General features: G+C 53.1%; 3 non-coding genes across 3 annotated transcripts; all 3 read right to left on the bottom strand.

Moving 5' to 3' along the window:
• Positions 1-2,494: 2,494 nt before the first annotated feature.
• On the bottom strand, positions 2,495-2,568 carry TRNAT-AGU. The gene has a single exon. It is a non-coding gene; the product is annotated as a tRNA-Thr (tRNA).
• An 8,602-nt stretch (positions 2,569-11,170) lies between these two features.
• Positions 11,171-11,252, bottom strand: TRNAS-CGA. The gene has a single exon. It is a non-coding gene; the product is annotated as a tRNA-Ser (tRNA).
• A 2,887-nt stretch (positions 11,253-14,139) lies between these two features.
• Positions 14,140-14,212, bottom strand: TRNAK-CUU. Its single transcript has one exon. It is a non-coding gene; the product is annotated as a tRNA-Lys (tRNA).
• Positions 14,213-18,134: the final 3,922 nt, after the last annotated feature.

Raw genomic sequence — 18,134 nt, 5'->3', positions numbered from 1 at the left:
CCACACAAACACATGCAGAAATCAATTCATCCATCCATCCACCCACCCACACATACACCATCCCCATTCTGTGCACACACCTTGGGTCACTGTGACACTGAAGACTTCAGTTGGATGGGGGGCCCAGCACCCTGTGTTTTTCCAAGCAAGGTTGAGCAATTCCCCATGTGTGGCTTCATGTAGGTGATGGTTGATTCCCCCAACTTACAGCCAGTGGTGAGCTCCAGCCAGTTCACACCCATTCACAAGAACCGGTTGTTAAATTTAGAAGCCTTTTTAAAACCGGTGGTTCCAGGACAACTGGTTCTAAAAAGCTTTTAATTTTAACAAAGGCTCAGGCAGCTGTCTGCCTGGTCCCAGCTCACCTCCCTCTCTCCCCTGAATGCTCCACCCTCCTTCTCCTCTGATTCCCGCGAATCAAATGTTCACGGGAAGCCAGAAAAAAGCAGCAGGCAGGTAAGCTGGGCGTGGGGGTGGAATGGCTCCCTCTGGCCCTGGCCGAGTGCCCCAGCCTGGTCCCAGCCAAGCACCCCCAGCTCAGGCCCAGCCCGGGGAGTCGGGCCCCGCGGCTCCGCCCCCGGTGCCGGACCGGCCCGGGGAGTCGGGCCCCGCAGGGCTGGTTGAGGTCCCGGCAGAGTGGACCCAGTCCCGGCCCCAGGCAGTGTGGTAAGGGGGCAGGGAGGGGGTATTTGGTTGGTTGTGGAGGGGTGGATAGGGGTCAGGGCGGTCAGAGAGCAGGGAACAGGGGGATTGAATGGGGGCAAGGATCCCGGGGAGCAATCAGGAAAGAGCAGGGGTTGGATGAGGTGGTGGGGGCACTCAGGGACAGAGAGAAGGGGTGGTTGGATGGGGTAGGAGTCCCGGGGGGCCATCAAGGATGAGAGGAGGGGTTGGATGGGGCTGCAAAGGGCAGTCAGGGGACAGGGAAAGGGGGGGATGGGTCAGGGGTCCTGGGGGGGGTGTCAAAACATGGGGGGTTGGATGGGGCATGACCTCCCGGGGGGCACGACCCCCTCGTGAGGTGAGAAGGAGGGAACCGGTTGTTAATATTTTGGCAGCTCATCACCGCTTACAGCATAGTGACAACCATACTACACAATTCTTGTAACTTCATATGCATGAATGGTATACATCTATGGGTAGATAAATGACTTTCAGCAGATCATATCCTTTCCCCTGATACCTTACAAGTCATGCTCTATATGTAAGATCACGATTATATGAAAATGAGGAATATGGGGGTTACAGCCCGCTCCCCCAAAGGTCTAGAATGTCACACTAAGATTCTATTTTCATTTACATAACCAGCTTTGACCTCTCTGCCTAACACTTATAATCACTTACAATCTATCTTTCTGTAGTTAATAAACTTATTTTAATGTTTTAAACTTACGTGTGAAATTGTCCAAAGTGCTTGGGAAAGCTGCTCAGATTAAAAAGGCTGCTGCATGTTCACTTTCTTTTTGAGGAAGTGGTGAATTAATTAATGAGCTTGCACTTTTCAAGAGGTTTTGAGCAGTGTAAGATGGTACATTTCTGAGGTGCAAGGCTCAGGGCTGGGGAGATATGCTGGTGTCTCTCTATGTATAATTGAGGAGTGGCTTATAGAGCATTCATGCCACTTAGTTGGGTGCATTGCTGCATGTTGTTGGCTGAGTGATCACAGCACATGGAGGGGGTTTTGCTGCTTGTCACTAGTGCAGCATTGTAAGACACAGCCCAGGCTGGAGAGATAAGAGAACAGAGCAGTTCCACAGTTTGGGATTGTACCCCACGGATCCCACCACACAGAGATCCTGCTGTGACCAGCCATGGTAATACTGTGGTTAGTGGTCTGCCTTGTAGCTTCAACAGCTGCACATGCAAGATGAGTTACAGTGACCTTGACCTTGTTTCCATGTTTATCCAAAGCCTCCTTTTGACAGTTGTCAGCAAAAAGACCCGTTTCTTTTGCAAGCGTTTGTATGGCTAGCCAGAGTCGAGCTTCTCCATTAACAAAAAAGATTGACCAAAAGGGGACAAGAGGAGGCACGTTCAGCAAGGCAGCACTGGATGCTGGATCATGAATCTGCTCTTTCTCCAGCAGCTCTCTTGGCAAGCTCTGCCATGGTGCCACGCTCTGGGACTTCTCCCCTAACTGCTCCATTTTTCATCAACAATAACATGAAAAGTGAAAGGACAGTCATTCTCCATTTCCTGCAAGCCCTGCAGAGAACCCTCTAGAAGGGTCTCTGTGCACAGATATCCCCAGTGAATTGCATGGCCGCACAACACAGGGTCTCCTGTCACAGCAAATTGCAGCGGAAGCAACCTCCTTGCCAATGCCAATAGCCTTTTCATCAACACCAGACTGAGGATTTGATTCTCTCCAGTGCTCCATTGGAAAGAAGCCTTTTTCTTCACAAGCAATTACTTGGATTGTCAAGGCAGGTCTCTTCTGTTTCCTAGGAAGACACAGGAAAATGTGAGCAGAGGAAACAAAAGCTATAGAACAAGGCATCACTGGGAGTTGAACCCAGGATCTCCTGTTTACTAGACAGGTGCTTTAGCCTACTAAGCCATGGTGCCTTCCCCAGCAGGCTGTTTGCAACCACTCCACTTGATGGTCCAAGACGACACCTTCAAATTCCAAAGTAAAAATGTTCCCCATTTCCCTCAAGACTTGCAGATCTTGAGCAGGCTGGCTCAGTGCACAGAAAGCCACAGCTGAGCTGACAGAGGGCTTCTAACATGCACTTCTCCCACAAGCTGCTGTGATCAGATACTGATTAGTGCTCTGTGTTTCAGTCACAGCAGCTTCAGCTCAACTCTGAGTCATGGTAACCTTTCCATCAGCTCCAGACTTACCACTTAACACTTTCCAAGACTTAGCTGCAAGGAAGGGTTTCTGTGTCTTGAACAAGCACTTACAAGGATTGTGCAGTGAGGTCTTTTCTTTTCATTAGAAGAAATAAAAGAAAGGAGCCTGACAGACAAACTAGGTTCAGCAAAGAAGAACTGTCAGGCCAAGCCAGGATCTCCTGGTGAATAGGAAGGCTCTTCAGCCAGCTCTGCCCAAAGATCACTATCCAGAGGCCACTTCCCACAGAGTCCAGTTATGGTTACAGACCCATCCTGAAATTAGAGCAGGATATTTTAAAGCTTATTCTCACAGTAAAGTAACACAATTCAGCTATGTCGGCACAGAGGAGAAAGCACTCCGTCATTTCATAGTTATTGCGACTGATCTCACTGACAAACTTCCTTTTCTCGGGGCTGCTCCCAGCACTTTAGGGAGTTTTTCCTCTTCTCCCTTCCAGCTGTGCTGATGGGACTGCAGCAGCTCCCCAGATGGCCAGCTTTGCTCTTTCACTTATATCCTTCTCTTCTTTGGCTGAAGCTGTGTTTGCCACCAGTTTAATCCATAACTGAGACCTCAGGTACAAGCAGCTAGTTACAAAGGCTCAATTCCCATCGCCATCAGTGGGAGGTTATCCACGGCTGCAGGATTTGGCCCATGGACAGTCAAGGTGCTACAGCAGTTACATTCTTACGTGGTGAGTCCTGCAGCCTATTACCAAACTGCTCTGCCATAGTCTGCAGGGGGCCTGACTTTTTGAGAATCTGGCAGAAGAGAGACCCTGGAGCAGAGAAGGAAAATGTCCTCAGCAGTCACAGCTGGCAGGAGCAGCAAAGACTGAGTATCAGACACACTTTTTCACCAGGACAATAAATGTGCACAACCCCCTGATATATTCTCAATTCACGCCCACACCCAAGGAAGCCGTATTCTGCTCTATTACACTCTCATGGGATGAGAGGGAAGGTCCTCTCATGGGTAAATAACTGGTTACAAGGTAGGAATAAATGATCAGTTTTCAAAATGCAGAGAGGTCAATAGTGGTGCCCCGCAGGGGGTCTGGGACAAGTACTATTCAACATATTCATAAATGATCTGGAAAAAGGGGTAAACAGCGAGGTGGCTAAATTTGCAGATGATCCAAAACTACTCAGGAAAGTTAAGTCCAAAGCAGCCTGCGAAGAATTACTAAAAGAGCTCACAAAACTGGGTGAAAGGGCAACAAAATGACAGATTTGTTGATAAATGCAAAGTGATGTACATTGGAAAACATAATCCCAACTATACATATAAAATGTCAAGGCCAAAAATAGTTGTTGCCACTCAAGTGAGGGATTTTGGAGTCACTGCGGATAGTTCTCTGAAAACATCCACTCAGTGTGCAACGATGGGCAAAAAAGCAAAGAGAATCTTGGGAATCATTAAGAAAGGGATAGAGAATAAGACAGAAAATATCATATTGCTTATGGCCGACCACATGCATTGGCCTCCCCTCAGGCAGAGGACTTATAGGCCCTTCTGCCAGTTGGTGTTGGCAGCAGCAAGGGCTGGGTTCAATGTCTAGGGGAGGAGAGCAGCAGAGAGGGAGGAGGAGAGAGAGTCCCAAGAGCAGAGTGCAAACCAACCAGCTGAGGGTCTCACAGGAGTCCTGAAATAACAGTAGCTCCAGGTCCCATCAGGGCCGCCCAGATGGTGGAGTAAGTGGGGCAATTTGCCCTGGTCCCCACAGGCCCCCCCCCCCAAGAGTTTTTTGGGGCTCCTGGAGCGGGGTCCTTCACTAACTCCGGGAGCTCTGGAAAACTCTCGTGGGGTCTGGGCCTCCGGAGATTCTTCCACTCTGGGTCTTCGGTGGCAATTCGGCGGCGGGGGGCCCTTCATGAATGAAAAGTGACTTCATTGAAGTGTTGAAGGGCCTTAATGGAGAGAAAAGATTGGGTATGAAAGGGCTCTTTAATCTCGCAGAGAAAGGCATAACAAGACCCAATGGCTGGAAGGTGAAAAGAGACAAATTCATATTACAACTAAGGCACAAATATTCAACAGCGAGGATGATTCACCACAGGAACAAGCTACCAAGGAAAGTGGTGGATTCTCCATCTTTTGATGTCATTTAATGAAGACTAGCTGCCTCTCTGGAATGTGTTGCCCCCAAAAGTAGCTATTGTGTCATACAGGAGGCCTGTGATATGCAGGGGGTCAGATTAGATGCTCTAATGGTCTCTTCTGGCCATAAAGTCGACTAATTTCTGAAAAACTGAGTGTGGCATAGGGAGCAGTGTCTGATGTTTTCCTGTCTAGCCGGCTTGCTGCCTAGAACGAACGCTCCTTGAGTGGGGTGATCCACAGGGAGTAGCTCAAACCTCCAAAGTGCTTGGCCCGGGGCAGGACATTAGCACAGCAAGGGAGGGGTGTGGCAGTGACATCACAAAGGCCTTTTGCAGGACCTCAGACTATTGGTCAAAGGTGGTGGGTGGTCAAAGGTGACCTCACAGAGAGATGCTGACATCAGCCAGGCAGGACAGGGGTGAGGGGCCAGGGAAACCTCAGAGACCCCTGTGGCTTTGCTTCAGCAAGTCTCCTTCTCCAGGTCTCTCTTTGAGGACTGAGAGAGTATTCAGGTTCACAGATGTGAGCACCAGGAGGAGTTTTCTCCTTCCCTTTTCCTGATTTTACTAGAAAACAGACGTCCCTGTTTAGAAGGTAAGAGCCTCCTCGAGGGAAGGGATGTCCTGGGCATGTCACAGTTCGGATGCCAGTGCCCCCCCCCACAATGTATGGAAGTTCCCGCCACCCTGTCTGTGTTCGCACTGCGGGAGAGAGCAGCATCCACGGCAGTGATTTGCTCCTGGCTGCCGGAGCAGAGCAGCAGGCTCAGCTGTGAGAACTTCCCAGAGCGATGAAAGGGGAGGGGCCCATGGCTCTGTAGCAGGAATGCAGGGCAGGTGAGTTCACGGCGGGCATTGTGGGATACTGGAGGAGGCCAGTTATGGTGATATAATGAACAGCAGCGTCTACGCTGTCACTTTAAGTTTGCTGCAAAATGCTCTAGACCTCTCATCGAAGTCGTTTTATTTTGTCACCAAAACAGGGCAATTTTGTCGCCCGACGTGGCATTGTACACCGGCCACAAGCTGCCGACCGAGGGAGCGTTGTGTGTTTTTCACACACCTGAGCAATATAATTCTGCTGAAACAACTTTGTAGTGCAGACCTGGCCAAAGATTGACTCACACACAACTTAAAAGGAAAACCTCACCTGCTCCTCTGCTTTGCAGAATCCAAACACAAGTAAAGCTTGTCAGGCCCCTGTAAAGATGGCAGGGAGTCAGGTGTGGGCAGGGCCGGCTATGGCTTTTTTGCCGCCCCAAGCAAAAAAAAAATGGGGTGGGGCCACCGGAGCAACAAAACAGGGGGGGAAAAACGGCATGGGTGGAGCGGCAAAGTGCGGGTGTGGGGGGGATACGGCACGGCTGAAGCGGCAAAGCGGGGACACGACGTGGCTGGAGTGGCAAAGTGGCGGGGACAACACAAAAACGGTGGGGCTGGAGCAGCAAAGCTGGGGGGGAGGGACACGGCACAGCTGGAGCAGCAAAGTGGGGGGCGGGGGACAACACAAAAACAGTGGGGCTGGAGCAGCAAAGCAGGGGGGTGGGGGGAAAAACAACGGCGCCTCCGGAAAAGCAGGGGAAAAACAAACAAAAAAAACCCCTACAGGGCGGCCGGAGCCAGTGGACTCCCTGTGCTGCAGAGTGCGCGCCCGGTCTAGTGGCGGGGGGGGAGGGGAGGGAGCGGAGGGAGAGAGAAGGGGGGCGGCCAGCGCTTCAGCGGGGCACTCACCATGCGGCCCCGACCACCGCGCCGCCTGGTACCCTCACTCCTTCTCTAGACTAACTAGTCCTAATATACTGTAACATGGTTATATTCCACCACCTTCACTGGTTACACCCAACAAAATTAATTATACAGCAGACAGAAACAATCACAGAACCAGACAGAGACCATGCAAATAAACATACAAAACAATACAGAAGGGAGGATTTCACAACTACATCTATACAGACATAAGGGTTTTCCAGCTGTGTCTATTGATAAGTGAGTTCTTGCCAGACAGGATGCTACCAAACTAAGTTTCCCTTTCTCTGGAGGTGATAGGAATATCAGGGCAGGACTGTATTCCTAACAGCCCAATAGCACCTTATTTCAGTGTGACTAGTTAGGAATGTGAGGATGTGACCATACACCTCCCACCTTATGGCTGCCTTTGCTGCTTAGCCGAAGAACCAGGCCTCAGACTGTCACAGTGAGAGAAGGCCATTACACAGACAGACAGTGATTTTTTATTCTTTCTTTTATATCTTTATAACTAGCTAAGTGATAAAAATACACCTAAATTCTTAAAGTACAGGCCTTTGCAGACTGGCCTGAATCTCTGTATCCTAACAGTCCTCGAGGTCAGGCAGCCTCTGGGTAAGGGGGTGGGGACTCAGATCCTCCCGCTGGCCAATTCCACCAGGGTTGTGTATAAACCAGGGAAGTTTGCCACAATAGCCAGACCAGCTGCCCCCTGTACACTTGTACTCTGCAGGGCCGCCCAGAGGGGGGGGCAAGAGGGGCAATTTGCCCCAGGCCCCGCGTCCCGCAGGGGCCCCCACGAGTCTTTTCCAGGGCCTCTGGAGTGGCGGCAGGGAGCCGGGAGTGCGCGCGGCCGGAGGAGGCTGCAGGGAGCCCCTGGGGGGGGGGCAGCACGCGCGGCTGGAGGAGGCGGCAGGGAGCCCCGGGGGGGGGGCAGCGCGGCCGGGAAGGCGGCAGGGAGGCCCCGGGGGCAGCGCGCCGGGGAGGCGGCAGGAGCCCCGGGGGCAGCGCGGGCCGGGAGGAGGCAGGAGCCCCGGGGGCAGCGCGGCTCGGGGAGGCGGCAGGGAGCCCCGGGGGGGCAAGAGGGGCGGAAGGGCCCCCGCTGCCGAATTACTGCTGAAGCGGGGGCCCCCCGCCGCCGAAGACCCCGGGCCCCCGGAATTCTCTGGGCGGCCCTGGTTCTCTGTCCTCATTGCTTCTCTGTCTCTCTTCCCCTCATCTCTGCTGCTCTCCCTCTGGGCTTTCTCAGCACCTGACCCCACAGCTCTCCCTGCCAGCCAGAGACTGCGCTATCTGCACCTGCGGAGGTGGCCTTTCTCCTGCTTGTTAAGGAAAGGAACCTTTCCAGGAAATGGTCACGGCTTCTGGGAATCCCAGTGTGGCTGTGAACAGAGTTTGGCTCCTGGCACCTTAAAAGCTGAGCACCCAGACAGGGGCTTGAAACCTGGATTCTTAGAGTAAGAGCCTGATGCTCTACCAACTGAGCTACCTGGGCTTGTTAGGAGCCATCTTCACCATTCACCACAAGAGTGAGCAGGCAGGCAAAAGGGAGGCAAAAAAAGTCCCAGGAACCCCTCCTCTTTTTCTGCACAGCCACTGCCTGTCAGCAGGATTCCTCCTCCTCCTCAGGGAGACTAAATCTCTGTGCCTAGACAGCCGGTCCATCCGCTGCACCTCAATCCCCGATGCCCGAGCCTCCCTGCCAAAGCCCTGCACCTGGCCCCATACAATTAAGTCTCACGTGTCGCTGGGAACTTAACTTCTTGTGCCCAGAGCGTCTTGGCCCCCTCAGCAGATGACCTGAGAAACACAGTGTCCGGCTTTTCCAAAGAAGTGTTTAGATCCCCTCATCATGTGGCCTAAAGGATAAGGCATCTCCCTGTGGATCGGATGATTCAGGATTTGAGTCCCCTTGTGGTTGTGCTCACTTTGTGCTGCAAGTCCTGCTTTCTTCAGGGCTGGAACCTCTTCTTGGCCGCTCAGGCCAATGCTCCGGCTTCAGCTAGAGCCCCGGGAAGGAGTTGGGGGTTGGGCGTCACAAAGGCTGGGGCATGAGCCCCAGGGGCTTCCAGTCTCGCCTTTGCCCTTCCTGACTTGCCAAGGAAAATGGGCGGCTCCACTGCCAAAGTCAGCACCATGAGTGGGAACGGTCAGAGGCCCCACCAGGGGGCTGGCCCTGCTTTCCTACCCTCTTCTGATGTTGGCCACAGAGCATCAGCAGCCGCCCTGCATGCTGGTCTGATGGTGGCCTTCAGTGGGGTTCAGCACAGCAGGGAGCAGGCTGGCCCTGTGGCTGTCTGCTGGCCACACATAGGCATGGTCCTCTCCTCCTCTTGCCCTGGCCTCCGCTGCTTTTAAGCCTTCCCTTGGAGCTGTCAGCACCAGCCACCTCTGCTCTAGGTGCCCAGAGGAGGAGAGATGCTGGGCTCCTGCCTGCCCAGCCCTGACTATGAAGCCTGGCCCTGGCCCTGCTTCTTTCAAGCGCCAGGTGGGCAAGAGGGAAAGCATAGTGGCAAGTGCCAGACTTGTGGGCACCTAGGTGAAGCCATGAGAATCCCAACCCTCAGGTGTCAGTAGCCAGTTCTAGAGCCCTGACCCATCCAGCAGGAGGGGAGAAAATGGGTCTTGCAGAGCTGGAGACAAGGAAGTGGAGCAGTGTGAGCTCCAGGGCTTTACCAGAAGGTCCCACTGAGATTTGAACTTAGGTTGCAGGATTCAGAGTCCTGAGTGTGGCCCATTACACCATGGGACCAGCTCATGCTGCCCTCTCTGGCCATCAGTGACCCTCATGGGGCCAGCTCAAGTAAGGGACTGTTGGCCCCTTATTAAAGCTTAGTGGGGGGGTTGGTTGGTTAGTTCCCAGTCCCAGTAGAAGGGGGAAGGGCCAATGGGAAATCAGGCCCCTGAGACTGACAGTCCCCAGGGGCAATGGGGAGAGGCCAAAGCTCCAAGTTAGCCGCACTGACAGGCCAGGCAGTGTAATGAGGGAGTCACCAGGCCAGGGGGTCCCGTCCTCCGTGGGAGCTGGAACTGCCTGGGCCAGAGTGGGACGGAGCTAAGGAGAGAGCAGGAGCCCGAGAAGAGCTGGGGAGCAGAGCTGTGCAGGTGTAGTGCCAGAAACTGCTCCGTGTAGGACTTTGCTACCTGCAGCAGTTACTGAGGCCTGAGGTTGTTCTTATTTGCTGACTTGTCCAAATTGGCTAAAACTTGACAGTGGTGGGGGATGGAAGCATAAAGGCTTCATCCTCCAAACGACCCTGCCTGGTGTCCATCTGTATCTATTACCTCTTAACACAGGACTGTAAAAAATAGAGTGAGGTCATTTAAACATCATTTATTTTGCAGCTTCATTTACTGTGCTAACAATGTAGCATCCTGACACCGATACTTCTGCCCCTGTGACCTGTGGCTTGGATTCATTTTAGTGGGATGTGGATAAATGTGGATGTGGATACATGTGCAGGATAATTTAAACTCTTAATTTCCTTATGGTTTCCCTGCAATATACTTCTCTGCTGGTGCGATTTCTGACCATTGCATGTCTATTGTATTTATTACAATAGCACAAGTAAGTCACACAAGTGACATAGTCTAGGGGCTTGGCTACACTTGCAAGTTAGAGTGCATTAAAGCAGCCCCAGGGGTCCTAACTCCTGAGGTGTCCACACTCGCAAGGCACATGGAGCACCTGGGCTCTGCAGCTGGAGCGCTCCTGGTAATCCACCTCCATGAGAAGCATAAAGCTCACTGAGCCCTGCTGAAACGACCTGGCATCACTGTGAGTGCGGATCTCCCTCAGCCTCCCCCGCAATGCTGGTCAGTTGTATTGTCACTGTGATAGTCAGTGCTTCCCTTCAGGGCCAGCCCTAGAGGGGTGCAGGGCCCAGGACAAATCCTCCCTTTTCTGCCCTGTCCCCACTCCACCCCTTCCCCCAAGCTCCCACCCCTGTCCCCTCTATTCCCATCCTGCACCTTCCTGCCCCATTCCTCTCCCTCCCCAACCTCTTCCCGTCCCTGCTCCTCCTCCTCCCCGCCCAGTGCCTCCTGCACCCCACTGAACAGCTGATCACTGGCAAGTGGGAGGCGCTGAAGGGGAAGAGGAGGAGCTTGTCAGCAAGGCCTGTAGTGGGGCGGGGGAGGGAGAAGCTGGCTGCCAGTGGGCGCTGAGCACCTATTTTTGCTCTGTTGGTTCTGCAGCCCCGTAGCTCCCATGGAGTCACTGACTTGGCTCCTTTCACACTCTAGAGAGAGGAGCAGAACCAGGGCTATGGCTGATCTATGGGGCACCAGGTGAGTGGCAGAGGCTTTAGGTGCTGAGAGTTTGCCCGACCCCTCAGGGACATAGTGTGAGGTGGTGTCCCAGGGATCTCGATGAAAGGAGCAGAACAGGATTTCCTTGGGGTGGGGAGAGAATTGAGAGTGTCTCAGGGGGTTGTACAGAGGTATTGCCCGGGTGAGGGACTGGCTAAAACACAGGCCTCGCTGTGAGCAGGATTTGAACCTGCGCAGGGGAACCCTATTGGATTTCGACTCCAACACCTTAACCACTCGGCCATCACAGCTGTGAGCACAAAACTGCCCCAATGCCAGAGAAACTGGTAAAGAATCACAATGCCCAGGTGTGAAGTCATCTGAACTACAGAATTCCCACGACAAACCTGGCTCCCAAAGCACAGGGGGGATTGGGGGTTTGTTCTCTTTGCTTAGCCATGTGCAGTCGCACAGAGAGCGCGTTTAAAAGTCTCCAGTCCCACAGAGCAGGAATGGGAAATGATTCTCAACTTGAAGCCTGACGTAGGGTGACCAGACGTCTTGATTTTATCGGGACTGTCCCAATATTTGCTCTCCCCCTGACACACATTCTAACCACTGGCCCCCACACCCCTCCCAGGGCTGGAGATAGAACCCAGGAATTCTGACCACCAACCCCCCCCCCCCGCTCTGACCACCAGACCCCACACTCCCCTTTTAGATTTTAGGCTCGCTGCCTCTTCTATCCATGCACCCCACCTGTCCATCCCTTTGCTGCAGCTTTTTAGGGTGTCACCCTTACTCTGCATTCCCCCAGTGCAGCCCAAGGCTTTTCCTCCCCCCAACCACACATCCTCTCCCCACACTGAGTGGATTAAGCACATCTTCAGTGGGGGTTTGGCAAGGCAGGGACAGGGGCGGCTCTAGGCATTTTGCTGCCCCAAGCACAGCAGGCAGGCTGCCTTCGGCCGCTTGCCAAGTCGCAGGACCAGTGGACCCTCTGCAGGCAAGCCGCAGAAGGCAACTCTGCCTGCTGCCCTTGCAGCGACCAGCAGAGTGCCCGCAGTGGCTTGCCGCCCCAAGCACGCGCTTGGCGTGCTGGGGCCTGGAGCCGCCCCTGGGCAGGGAGCAGGCTGGCTGGATGTCTTTGTGGCTGTCTGCTGGCCACACATAGGCATGGTTCTCCCCTCCTCTGGCCCTGCCCTCATTTGCTCTGTAGCTTTTAAGCCTTCCCTTGGAGCTGTCAGCACCAGCCACCTCTGCTCCAGGTGCCCAGAGGAGGAGAAGTGTGTTGGGCTCCAGCCTGGGACTCTGCCTCCCTCCTGCCTAGCCCTGACTATGAAGCCTGGCCCTGGCCCTCCTTCCTTTAAATGCCATGTGGGCAAGAGGTAACGTGTCACTGCAAGTGAAATGGCCAAACTTGTGGGCCTCATGTGAAGCAGCAAGAGCTCCAACCACCTGGTCAAACCACAGGCATCAGGGTAACACGTTCTAGATCCCCAACCCATTGTGGCCATCACAACCCAAGACCTGGCTCCAGTGGGTGAGTCACCCAGCTGGAGGGGGGAGACTGGCTCTTGCACAGCTGGAGACAGGAAAGTTGAGCACTGGGAGCTCCAGGGCTTCACCACAAGGTCCCACTGAGATTTGAACTCAGATTGCAGGATTCAGAGTCCTGAGTGCTGCCTCTTACACCATGGGACCAGCTCATATTTCCTTCTCTGCACATCAGTGACCCTCACGGGGCTGGCTTGTGTAAGGGACTGTTGGCCCCTTACTAAAACTTAGTGTGTGTGGGGGGGGGAGGAGGGGGGGGGGTTGGTTGGCTAGTTCCCAGCACCAATAGAAGGGGGAAGGGCCAATGGGAAATCAGGACCCTGAGACTGACAGTCCCCAGGGGCAATGGGGAGAGGCCAAAGCTCCATGTTAGCTGGACTGACAGGCCAGGCAGTGTAATGAGGGAGTCACCAGGCCATCCTCCGTGGGAGCTGGAACTGCCCGGGCCAGAGTGGGGCAGAGCTAAGGAGAGAGCAGGAGCCCGAGAAGAGCCGGGGAGCAGAGCTGCACCAGCCAGGGAGAACCAGAGCAGATCTGTGCTGTGAGCTGAGCCGCAGCAGCATGAGCTGTAGAAGCTGCCCAGGGAGCAGATCTGTGCTGGGAGAAGAGCTGCAGCAAGCGGAGCCAGAGGAGCAGCCCAGGGAGCTGGAGGCAGAGCCGCAGCAGCACTGGGGCTGGAGGTGGGTGCAGTGAGCAGCGTGGGAGAGCGAGGGGGACCCTGGGCAGAAGGCCCAGTGCAAGGAGATGCCACCCGTCAAGAGATCTTGCAGGCCAGACTTTTGGGGGTGGGGGGATCATATCCCCTACATGGGGGCTGACACTGGGAACAAGGGGCCTGTCACCTAGAGCACGTGGCCACTGCCAGAGCAAGTGTCCAGCCCGTGGTGTCCCTGCAGCACAGCCAGGGCCTGGGGAGGAGGCCTGGGACATGTGAGTGAGAGACTGTGACCTGCCCTGACCCTCCAGAGACGCTGGTTGTGATCTCCCTGCACCACAGAACAGGGTGACGTGTTTTCCTTTCCCATCTTTCCTTATGTTTTACATTGATTGCTGGGTAATAAATGGTGTTTGCTTGAAGCACATGCAATGAGAAGTGGGTCAGGGAAGTGCCCAGAGTGGAGACACTGTAGCCTTGTTCAAGTGATCATGACAAGATTGGGAGTCATCAAACCCCCCAGGATTCCTGGGCCCAGCTTGTTGGGGTTACGAGGTCTCTGCCACACACCAGAGTAGAAAGAGCGTCCTTGGGGTCAGGCAGCCTCTGGGTAAGGAGGTGGGGACTCAGATCCTTTCTCTGGCCAATTGCACCAGGGTCATGTATAAACCAGGGAAGTTCCCCACAATAGCCAGACCTGAACCCCCTGTACACTTGTGCTCTGTCCTCATTGCTTCTCTGTCTCTCTTCCCCCCATCTCTGCTGCTCCCCCTTTGGGCTTTCTCAGCACCTGGCCCCACAGCACTTCCTGCCAGCCAGAGACACTGTGTTCTAGGCCTGCTCCTGTGGATGTGGCCTCTCTCCTGATTCCTGAGGAAAGGAACCTTTCCAGGAAATGGCCACGGCTTCTGGGAATCCGCATGTGGCTGGTGGACAGCACCAGGAATCATTTGGCTCCTGGCACACAAGGCAACTTAAAAGCTCAGTGCCCAAACAGGGGCTTGAACCCTGGACCCTCAGATTAAGAGCCTGATGCTCTACCAACTGAGCTACCTGGGCTTGTTGAGATCATCTTCACTGTTCAGCACAAGAGCGAGCAGGCCGGCAAATGAGAGGCAAAAAAAGTCCCCAGAACCCCTCCTCTTTTTCTGCACAGCCACTGCCTGTCAGCAGGATTCCTCCTCCTCCTCCCTCCTGTGCCTCAGTGTGACTAAATCTCCACACCTAGACAGCCAGTCCGTCCGCTGCACCCCAATCCCCCATGCCTGAGCCTCCCTGCCAAAACCCTGCACCTGGCTCCAGAGAATTAAGTCTCACGTGTCGCTGGGAACTTGACTTCTTGTGCCCAGAGAGTCTCGGCCCCCCTCAGCAGATGACCTGAGAAACACAATGTCCATCTTTTCCAAAGAAGGGCTTAGAGGGTTTTTTCTCATGTTACCATGTGGCCTAATGGATAAGGTGTCTGAGTATGGATCAGAAGACTGAGGTTTCGAGTCCCTTGGTGGTTGTGTTTCTGCAGTTTCACTGTTGTGCTGAACGTCCTGCTCCCTTCAGGGCTGGAGCCTCTTGTTGGCCGCTCAGGCCAATGCTCTGGCTTTAGCTAGAGCCCTGGGAAGGAGTTGGGGGGTGGGCGTCACAAAGGCTGGGGCATAAGCCCCAGGTGCTTCCAGTCTCGCCTTTGCCCTTCCTGACTTGCCAAAGAAAATGGGTGGCAGCCCGGGCTAGCATGTGCGCCTGTCCCTGTGCTGGAGGGTACTTGCTACATAGCGTCTTCGGAGCCTGGGTGTTTCTCTGCTTCTCGCCAGCTCGGAAAAGCCTCTTGGGGTTAAATCTCCTGCCCCACTGCAAAAGTGAGCACCGTGAGTGGGACCAGTCAGAGGCCCCACCATGGGGCTGGCCCTGCTTTCCTACCATCTTGTGATGTTGGCCACAGAGCATCAGCAGCCGCCCTGCATGCTGGTGACCTTCAGTGGGTGTTTCTCATAGCACCTAATCACATCAGACACGCCATCAGGGGCTCGTACACATGCACATCTACCAACGTGATATATGCCATCATGTGCCAGCAATGCCCCTCTTCCATGTACATTGGCCAAACCGGACAGTCTCTATGCAAAAGAATAAATGGACACAAATCTGACATCAGGAATCATAACATTCAAAAACCAGTGGGAGAACACTTCAACCTCTCTAACCACTCAGTGACAGACTTAAAGGTGGCGGTTTTGCAACAAAAAAACCTTCAAAAACAGACTCCAAAGAGAAACTGCTGAACTTGAATTAATATGCATATTAGATACAATTAACACTGGCCTAAACAGAGACTGGGAATGGTTGGATCATTACACTAATTGAATCTATTTCCCTATGTTAAGTTCCCCTCACACCTTCTATGGGCCATCTTATTATCACTTCAAAAAGTTTTTTTCCTCCTGCTGATGATAGCTCATCTCAATTGATTAGACTTTTCCTGTTGGTATGCATACTTCCACCTTTTCATGTTCTCTGTATGTATAAATATCTCCTGTCTGTATTTATTCCATTCTATGCATCCAAAGAAGTGAGCTGTAGCTCACGAGAGCTTATGCTAAAATAAATTTGTTAGTCTTTAAGGTGCTACAAGTACTCCTGTTCTTTTTGCTAAATTTTAGTGTTAAAACCCAGACCCCAGCCCACTTGACTTTGGAACCCCTGTCCCCTGCCTAGCAAGTGCTATTGAATTGAGGGTGAGTCCCTCAATCGGGGTCTGCCAAGCACAGTAGTGCTGCCCTCGATTCACACAACAAGGATAACAACCCTTTATTTCTCCTGCCCCTGTAACATGGAGACTGGGAATCCAACACCAGACAAAAGTGATCATTTCGGCAAGCAACCCAACCTATTTCCAACATACTGTAAAATCCACATGCAGACTCATACACAAAACCTTGCAAGAAAATGTTCCTGAGGGGGCCTGAAGCACCTGCTGCTGGAGGGAAGGAGGGAGCTGTGGGTTGGGATTGAGGAGCAGCATGAGGAGGGAGGACCTGTGGGTTGGGATTGAGGGGCACTGGGAATAGGAGGGCGCTGTGGGTTGGGACAGAGGAGAAGGGTGAAGAGGAGCAGGCTCTGGTTGGGAGTGAGGAGCAGTGAGCATAGGAGGGACTGAGGGTTGGGATTGAGGGGCACTGGGAGTAGGAGGGGGCTGTGGGTTGGGATTGAGGGGCACTGGGAATAGGAGGGGGCTGTGGGTTGGGACAGAGGAGAGGGGTGAAGAGGAGCAGGCTCTGGTTGGGAGTGAGGAGCAGTGAGCATAGGAGGGACTGAGGGTTGGGTCTGAGGGGCACTGGGAAAAGAGGGGACATGGGTTTGGGCTGAAGAGCATCTTCATTTGGGGATCCAGCAGGACAGGGGAAGGCAGCAGGTGATTCTAATTCCTTAGGGATATTCTGTGTGTTTGTATGTGTGTGAGTGTGTGTGTGCAGGGAAGGAACATGCTCTATGCCCAGAGGCCTTTATTCCTCCAGGCTGCAAGGACAGAGGGGCTGTCAGGAAGTTGCCCCTTCAAACCCCCCACCCCCAAAAGGGCCTTCTGAGGAAAGGGAAAATCTTGCAGAGAAAAAGTAACATCAAAGAGGACCTGAGAAAGACAGTTTAAGATTTTGGTGAGTAGTTTATCACCTGACCAGGGACTTGAACACTGGACTCTCAGATTAAAAGTCTGATGCTTTGCCAACTGAGCTAGCCAGGCTCACAAAGAACAACACCAAGTTGGTGCAGAGGAGAAACTAGTCAAGAAAACAAGAGCGGTAAATAACAGTGGAAACCTGCTGCTCTCTCTGGCCCAGTAAACACTATGAGTTTATATCAAATTTAGCAGCGTTAAATCGCATTAACCCTGCACCAATCCACACAACGAAGCCCTTTATATCGATATAAAGGGCTCTTAATCTGTACTCCTCCCCGATGAGGGGAGTAGCACTGAAATCGGTATTGCCATGTCGGATTAGGGTTAGTGTGGCCACAATTCAATGGTATTGGCCTCCAGGCGCCATCCCACAGTGCACCATTGTGACCGCTCTGGACAGCAATCTGAACTCAGATGCATTGGCCAGGTTTACTGGAATTTACTTTTGAATTTCATTTCCTGTTTGCCCAGCATGGAGCGCTGATCAGCACAGGTGACCATGCAGTCCCAGAATCAAAAAAGAGCTCCAGCATGGACCGTATGGGAGATACTGAAGCTGATCTCTGTATGGGGAGATGAATCTGTTCTATCAGAACTCCGTTACAAAAGACAAAATGCCAAAGCATTTGAAAAAATCTCCAAGGCCATGATAGACAGAAGCCACAGCAGGGACTCAACACAGTGCTGAAACTTAAGGAGCTGAGACAAGCGTACCAGAAAGCCAAAGAATGAAATGGATGCTCATGGAGGGAGGGGCAACTGACGTCTGTAGCTATCCCACAGTTCCCGCACTCTCCGAAAACCATTTGAATTCTTGGCTGAGTTCCCAAAGCCTGAAGGGTCAAAAATATTGTCGCGGGTGGTTCAGGGTATATGTCGCCCCTCCCCCCCGAAAGCAAATGGAAAAAAAATATTTCTCGCCTTTTTTCAATGTCAACGTATGTCTACTGGATGCTGCTGGCAGATGCGGTGCAGCAGCATCCCCTTCCCTTCCGGACGGCAGATGGTACAGTAGGACTGGTATCTGTCATCGTCGTCCCGTGAGTGCTCTGGGAATGACTCCCAGGTCATTCTCTTCTTTAAGCTTTGTCTCCTGGAGATTCAGTCCTGCCTGGAATATCATAGTAGCTGGAGACTACCCTCCCTTCCCCGCTTTGAGCTCTACTTGCAGAGGCAATAAAGTCAGTGTTGTTTCAAATCCATGCATTCTTTATTACTGCATCACACAAATGGGGGATAACGGTAGACCAAGAGAGATGGGAGAGAAGGGAAGCAATGGGTGGGGTTGTTGCATAGGCACCCCCTAGAATGGCA

Source organism: Mauremys reevesii, linkage group 12, assembly GCF_016161935.1.
Source record: "Mauremys reevesii isolate NIE-2019 linkage group 12, ASM1616193v1, whole genome shotgun sequence".
In the NCBI taxonomy this organism is placed as follows: Eukaryota; Metazoa; Chordata; order Testudines; family Geoemydidae; genus Mauremys; species Mauremys reevesii.
Note: the sequence above shows the minus strand (reverse complement) of the source record. Positions and strands in the feature narration are given on the sequence as shown.